We start from the raw sequence: 8,292 nt of genomic DNA on the forward strand, positions 1-8,292 counted from the left end.
AAGGCAAGGTGAGGCGAGGCTTTGCCGTCGCAATGTGCTGTTTTCTGTATCAAATGTCATGAAAAGGGGAAAAACACTACATGGACAAGCAAAGTGTTGTGTTGGGTTCTTTTGAAAAATAAAGACCACTAATTTGACTCCACAGGGAGCTCTTAATTTAATGGACATAGTCTGCCCTCTAGCAGTAAAAATGTGAACTACAAGGGTATGGATGACACTCGCAATATAGGTTTCAAACTTGGGTTCTAGTTTCAATGTTGGAGTTGAGACTAGGCTTGCAGTTTCTGAATGTCATACGCGATGGCTGCTGTAAAAATTTGCTCTAACAATTGAAGTAAGTTTAAAAAAAAAAAAAAAAGTTTACAGCACCCGGTATTCCCAAGCGGTCTCCCATACAAGTACTGACCAGGTCCCACCCTGTTTAGCGTCTAAGATCGGACGAGATTGGACATTCTCAGGGTAGTATGGCCGTAAACTGAGGTTGGCCTAAAAATAGCTACTTCCTGGGTACTGATTAAGGCAAAGGGCTACCAGTTTGACACACACTTCTGAAATAGCCAATTTGCTTAATTTAGCTTTCACTATGTGTTATTATTTTCATTACCAGTTCACATGTAAGTGTGATTTTAACAAGAATAGCAAAAATACAGTCAAATCTCGGTTTTCGACCACAATCCGTTCCAGAAGGGGGTTCGAGAAGCGAATCGGTCGAATTCTGAATCTATTTTTCCCATTACAAATAATAGAAACATTTTTAGTCCGTTCCAAGACTAAAAAAAAACGCCTTTTTTTTTTTAAAAGCATTTTCTCATTTGTGCATTTTTGTCCGATCCCGCAACTGCAGCGCACCACCGAACGCGCAATCGTAGCGCGTCGCCCACTGCGCAACTGCACCGCGCTGTTCGAATTATTGTGACAGAGCCGTCGCTGAAATTTAGAAAATATTTTTAAAGTCCTGATGTACTTTCCAGATTTTAAGTGGACCTAAGTGTGCAAGGAGCTTAATTTCGTCCGATTGCGCAACTGCAGCGCACCGCCGAACGCGCAACCGTAGCGCGTCGCCGACCGCGCAACTGCACCACGCTGGTCGCATTATTGTGACAGAGCCGTCGCTGAAATTTAGAAAATATTTCTGAAGTCCTGATGTACTTTCCAGAATTTAAGTGGACCTAAGTGCGCAGGGAGTTTAATTTTGTCCGATCGCGCAACCGCAGCACGCCGGGCGTTCACTGTCGCATTGCTTTAGGAGCGTCTTTGTGTTTTAGGATGGCTTTACTGCTCCCACTTGCTTTCTTTGGAGGCATGATTAGGGGTTAATACAATCCTCAAAGTAACGAAAATACATTAACTACGGAGTCAGTCGGCGTCCGGGCCGCGCGGTCGGGTTTTCTCGAGTCCTCCCGGCTCATCTCACGAGGTTCGACCTCCGAATTTTCTTCAACAAACGAACCAAAAAAATCTCGAATTTTTTGTTCAAATTCCGATTTGTTCGAGAATCGGGACGTTCGGAAACCGAGGTTCGACTGTAAAATAAATAGATACAGCTCACTGACAAGTGCCGCTATTTGAGCTAATTTTAGAACAGTCCTGCGGGCGACTCATGCGGTCCTCACGGGCGACCTGGTTGATGACAACTGCTATAGACACAAATGCCCCTGAAAATTTTTTCAATGGACATAGTCTGCCCTTTAGCGGTAGAAATGTGAACTTCAAGGCTATGGATGACACTCGCAATATAGGTTTCAAACTCGGGTTATTGTTTCAATGTTGAAGTTGAAACTAGGCTTGCAGTTTCTGAATGCTGTATACGATGGCTGCTGTAAATATTTGCTCTAACGATTGAATTAAAAAAAATAAAAAAAAGCTTACAGCAATAAAGCCTATTCCGAGGCAGTCTCCCATCCAATTACTGACCAGCCCCGATGCTGCTTAGCTTTCGAGATCAGACGAGGTTGGGCGTTCTCAGGGTAGCATGGCCGTAAGCCATATATGGCCTCAAAAGTTTGCATTTTATAGATACAATCGCCCCTGAAACCCCATGTCAAGCAGCGACGCTACTTGATGGCTGTTGTAAATTTCCTTTCACGACTGATGTGGGGAAAAAAAGGCTTTCAGCACCTGGTATTCCCTGACGGTCTCCCATCCAGGTACCGATGTGTTCGGCCATCCGCTGACGGGGTAGGGGGGGTTGGGATGCTACCGGTGTGTTCGGCCATCCGCAGACAGCGGGGTGGGGGGGTGCTACCGGTGTGCTACTGGTGTGTTCGGCCATCCGCGGACGGCGGGGGGGGGCTACCGGTGTGTTCGGCCATCCGCAGACGGCGGGGCGGGGGCGGGGCAAGCTCTGCCAAACCCCTGAAGCCGACTCACCGAACCCCTGGGGTTTGATCGAACCCAGGTTAAGAACCACTGCTTTAGCGGTAAAAAATGCCCTTTAGCGATAAAAAATGTAAACTACAAGGCTATGGCTGACGCCACAATATACGTAGGTTTCAAACTTGGGTTCAGGTTTCAAAGTCGGAGTTGAAACTAGGCTGAAACTGCCATCACAGCTGTTGTAACAATTTGTTTTAACGATTGAAGTCCAACAATTTTTATTTTTAAAAAAAAAAGCTAACAGCACCTGGTATTCCCAGGCGGTCTCCCATCCAGGCCTGATCCTGTTTAGCTTCCGAGATCGGGCTTTCTCAGGGTAGTATGACCGTAAACTGTGATTAGTTTCTTAATTTAGCAGTCTGTAGACTCAATCGCCCCTGAAAACCCATGCCAAGTCGCGGCGGTACTTGATGGCTGTTGTAAAATTTTCCGTTCACAATTGACGTGCAAAAAAAATCATGGCATTGTCAGTTGGTTGTGAGGTACACCTTCAAAAAACATTAGATTTCCATGGAGAAAGGTTTGAGATTTGTTGTTCAGAAGACCCATGTTCACATCCTACTTTATGTAACATTTATCATTTACACTGAATAATGGAATGTGTGGGACTCAAACTCGGTTTTCTTGATCACAGGGTTAACACCATAACCACAAGAGTAACTGAGAACTCACTCTATCACGGCAGTTGTCTGTATTGGGCTACTACTCTAGACATACGCGAAAAATATTCTGTCCGAAAAGTCCGACGGCATGATGGCCGAATGGTATCATTATTTCAATTAGATTCATAATGTTTTCTGAATGCTATCCGTAGATTCATTTGATCAGACAAATGAAATGATTTTTATGTTGTTACCTGCTGCTGACAGTTTCAACTGTGCACTCCAGTCTTCCTCAGAGCCGTCATCTGACATGTTGATGATGTGTCATTTATTCATTGGCCGGCTCGGCAGACCTGTTAAAGTCCGCCGAGCCGGCCCGTCCGCCCCCGGTGGTCCATCACAGACCACTGCAGGAGTAACAACCATATCATGAACAGGGACGGGGAAAAATCCTAACAACAGAATCCAACAAATTTAACAAATTTAAGCGGTGGATCAAAGAGGCCATTGAAATCAGGAAGCGAGCAAGTAGGACCATCAACAGGGATGAGGGGGCGTACACCCTAACGCAGACCTGGGATTCCCTTCTGCAAGGACCACCTTGACTGGAAGACTGAAGTGCGCAGTCGAAACTGTCAGCAGCAGGTAACAACTAAAAAATTCTTTCATTTGTCAGAACAAAAGTATCTACGGATACGAATGGTATCATATCAGGCAATGCGGTTCCAAGACCCACTCTGCCCATCATTTACAAATTAAACAGAGTGATGGCCAGTAATTGAACCCGAATTGATTGAACGAAAGACAAAACCTTTATCCATGCGACCATTGCAGATATGTTAAATAACACTCGCTTCTTTGTACTTCAGTGTCATTGTAGACTTTTACAGGTCAGATGTTCAACATGCTGTACAAATACAAAGAAAATCCATATTCGGTCTCAACAGGCTGTGGTCGAAGGGTTAGCGCCTTTCCCTCCAAATGATGAGTCCCTGGTTTGTGCCCCGATCATTCCCACCGATGGTGCTTTGTCATTTTCCTCTGGCTTTTTCTGGTCTGTAAGCGGTCGAACAGACCGCTATATGCTACCTAGACATCTATAACTTGGCTAAAAAAGGACTAAAAGTGAAAGTTTCATTGACGTCTTTCCCGTAGACATCTACGGGATTGACCGCTTTTAAACCGCTATGCTATAGACACGTCTATAGCATAGCGGTTGAATAGTCGTCAAAAAGCCGTCAAAAAGCGGCCAAATGGTGCTATAGACGCCTATAACACAACTATAAAATATATGAAAGTTTTTTAGACGTTTATTGCATGGACATTCGAATGACGGCTAATAGCTATTAGCGCAATTTGCGCTAACCGCGCAAAAACCTAGTGATCATTTAATATCATTTAATAGCTCGTGATCGTTTGAACATCTAGACGTCTATTCAACATTAAATGAGGTTCCCTTAACTACATTTAACCTATTATCAAACCATCACAAAGAAAATAATGAAAATATATTTTCATTTTGTCAAAAGGTAAAATCCATAAAAATCTCTGTATAAGGAAAAAAAAGAACTGCAATGGAGAAATGAAATGTAATAATAAAAAATAACTATAAGTCAAGTTTACAAAATATGTATAAAGAGTCGATTACATCCCAGTTGACAGAGATGGGACCAAGTCACATGTGCAAGTCTCAAGTAAGTCTCAAGTCTGAACCTTCAAGTCTCAAGTAAGTCCCAAGTCATTTTTTTCTTGGGCAAGTCAAGTCAAGTCAAGGCCATAAATACGTAGGTCAAGTCAAGTCCAAGTCAAGTCCTTAAATAGGTCAAGTGAAGTCCAAGTCAAGTGACCTTATTATTGCAATTTTACCCGCAGAATCTGATCTTAGTGGTGAAAAGACAAGATATCAGTAACTTTAAGAAACCATCATTGTCCAATGCAAACCTGGGCAAATCATTGCCCGCGGCCCACATCCGGCCCTTTGTGCATCCCTGTCCGGCCCGCATGAGGCCAATCGTAAATTATATTTGATTACTACTTAATTAAAAAAAAAAAAAAATTGTGTCATGCGTGCAATACAACTGTTTTGCTTTTATTTTGAAAGGCGTCGCACTTCCGTGTAGCGTACGTGTATGTGAGCTGTGCGTGAAGGTGAACAGTGCGAAGTAATGCTGCCCGAGAAATGTTTGCTGACGCTCAGAAAAGAAAAGTTGACAAGGAGCGCCGTGTTTTCAACAAGATATGGACTGCCAAGTATTTCTTTACAGAAATGAAAGGTAAAGCCGTGTGCCTGATTTGTGGTACACAGGTCGCTGTGTTTAAAGAATATAATTTGAGTCGCCACTACACGAGCAAGCATGAGAAAAAATACATCTGTCTGATAAACAGGGCGCATCAGAGGCTGATGCATTGCGAGCAAAACTGCAAGCCCAACAAGGACTTTTTATCAAACTTCACACCCAGAGATGCAGCGGCTTTGTCATTTGAGGAAAAGTTAAAGAAGTTAAGAATAAATTGTACTGATTAAGGATTGTTTTTTTTATTTGACCTGTACACCACAATTTCACACAGCTTTATATAAATATAAACAGAATAATTGTATTCTTCTAATTCCCAGTACCAACTATTTAAAATAATTTAGTGCATTTTACAATGGAAGAAAATTGAGCAGGTTTAAGTTATCGTAGGTGTGGCCCTCTGACACAACTCAGGTTTTTCATGTGGCCCCTTGTAAAAATTAATTGCCCACCCCTGGTCCAATGTGTCTAACCCAGGGGTGGGCAAACTTTTTGACTGGCGGGCCGAATTTGATTCTAAATTTTGATCGGGGGGCCGAACCAGGAGCAGATAGATGTAGTGTTTGTGTGAAGTAATAGAAATGACATGTTAAGGTCATTGTATAATAGGTTTGTACTTTTAGTAGGTAGTAAAGCATGGATATTCAAAAAAAGCTGTTTGAAAACAAATGCATTTATTAACAGCATTAAAAAAATATTTCACCAAAATACTACTATCAGTGATTCTCATTAAATACGACACTGTTATTATGAATAATAGTTTCCATCACTTCAGCGCCTGCAGGTCAGATTTATGAAATATGTTTATCTAATGAGGCGAAATCACATCAAACGGCAAACATTCTGACCAAATACATCATCTTGAAGAATCAGTGAAAGAATACTTCTAAATAAAGTAATAAAGAAATCAATAGTATTGTTGGTCTCCCTTTTTTGCTAGTGCATCATGGTCTGGAGTAAAATTTGCTGTGGTAATTCTTAGGATAAAGCCAAGATGTCGGTCCGTTAACCTAGAGCTGTGACGGTCTTTGTTGACGTTCATGTGGCGAAACGTCTGCTCGCACACGTAGGTCGAGCCAAATTGTCCTTTCTCTTTTTTTTTTTAAACACTCGGCACTCAGTGTCCACCTTTCTTTTCCTCGGGCCACTCAGTTTAGTGGAAGGATTCCAGGGGAAGGTTTGTGGGTGGCATTAACGTAAAACTGTATTTGAAAGCTCAGCGCGTGAATTACGAGAATCCTGACGTCACAGCCCACACTCGAAATTCGGCACTGATGGAAATAGAGTGCGGAGTGCGCCGGGTCCGTACTACATACTTAGTACGTACGCGCACTTGTGAGTGTGCACCGAGCTTTCTGACACTGCTTCCGGGAGTAAATGCGCGGACGGGCGCTTCCCCATCTATTGGGGAAACATACTAATTGCAGGGAAAATGACCCCAAAAAAAGTTCAATAATACAATTTATTCAGGTTTGGCGGGCCGGATTAAATGGCCCCATGGGCCGGATGTGGCCCGCAGGCCGTAGTTTGCCCATGTCTGGTCTAACCTGTTTAAAAAATATGACAATAATTTGGATTTGCACTGTAATTACTGATATTCAGTAAAATAAAAAAAACGAAGAAATTACCTCATACAATGATTTATTGACAGCTCAATCTCAACAAATGAACGTCTGCCGACAGTGTGTGACACATTTCAGTTGCAAATATGAAAAAATAATCTGAAAAAAATCTGAAAGAAGAAGTGTTTTTGTTGCATATCTCGCACTGTGCTGTCCGTCTTTTGCCGTCATAAAAGTAATTGCGATAGCCGAAGGTGATGACTCGCGGTACCGCTCCCGTTGACATGTTTGCGCATGTCTGATATAAAGGGGCGTGATTCTCCAATAAACACGTTCGGTAGGTAGAGAGGGCACGACTGATTGATTGACACGATAGTGATCCAATCATGACAACGCCATTCTCAGCCTGCGCTCCTACCGTGTTATCGATATTATTTTTTTAAATGTATTATTAATTGTATATTCAAACTGAAAACATAAACTAAATAACACTGAAGGCCATTCAAGTCATCGTGTCTCAAGTCAAGTCAAGTCCCAAGTCTTTAACTTCCAAGTCAAGTCTCAAGTTTTTTCATTTTTTGTCAAGTCAAGTCACAAGTCATCAAAACAGCGACTCGAGTCGACTCGAGTCCAAGTCACAGTGACTCGAGTCCCCATCTCTGCCAGTTGAAAGCAAATATACCCCTCTACACAGAGACGTGCGGTCAGAGGAAGCAAGAAGAAAGAGGAAAAAAAAATGGTTTTTATTATAAAGTCATTTTCCTTTTAATTTCAGTAGTTTTGTATCATTTTTAACCAAAATCGCTGAAATTTTATAGTTACGTTAAAACCGAAGATGAGTCGCTTGGAGGAGGCAACTTCCTGCCTCGCCTCCTCTGAGGCTTGCGTAATCACACGGCTGCCTATGCTGACAGGCTATGTAGTTAGACTGCTGTCTGTCTCCGTCACTGTTAAAGTGTTCAAACACTGTGGCTATATTAACTAATTTCTGTAGTTAAGCTGATGTATTTAATATCTAGTGTTTTTTGTCATCTGTCTGTAACGTCGTGTTTCTTTAGATCAGTGCCCCCCCATGTTATTAACATTAAAGAAAAAACTAAATATAAATAAAAAAGAAAGATCAACTTACAATAAAGAATAACTATTGATAACATTGTTTTTTAGTCTGTAACAGAACAGATTCAATGTGCATCACTTTGCCTGGAATTAAAAATAAATTATAATTATTTAAACTAACGTATTTTTTGGACGAAAAGACACTCCAGAATATACGTTGCATTAGCCATTATATGCACAATAAAGTAAAAAAATCATATATAAGTCGCTCCGGAGTATAAGTCGCATTTTGGGGAAAATTTATTCGACAAAATCCAACACCAAGAACAGACATGAATGAGCAACAAGCGGCAGCACTTCGCTTTGACTTGGACATCCACTTTTTCATTGATTTTCATATTA

General features: G+C 41.8%; 1 pseudogene; it reads right to left on the reverse strand.

Annotated features, from left to right (window-relative positions):
• Window positions 1-357: 357 nt before the first annotated feature.
• LOC148394662 (5S ribosomal RNA) lies at window positions 358-476 on the reverse strand (annotated as a pseudogene).
• Between the last annotated feature and the right edge of the window lie 7,816 nt (window positions 477-8,292).

Source organism: Syngnathus floridae, chromosome 8 (assembly GCF_059516105.1).
Source record: "Syngnathus floridae isolate MCC-2025c chromosome 8, RoL_Sflo_1.0, whole genome shotgun sequence".
Classification (NCBI taxonomy): domain Eukaryota; kingdom Metazoa; phylum Chordata; class Actinopteri; order Syngnathiformes; family Syngnathidae; genus Syngnathus; species Syngnathus floridae.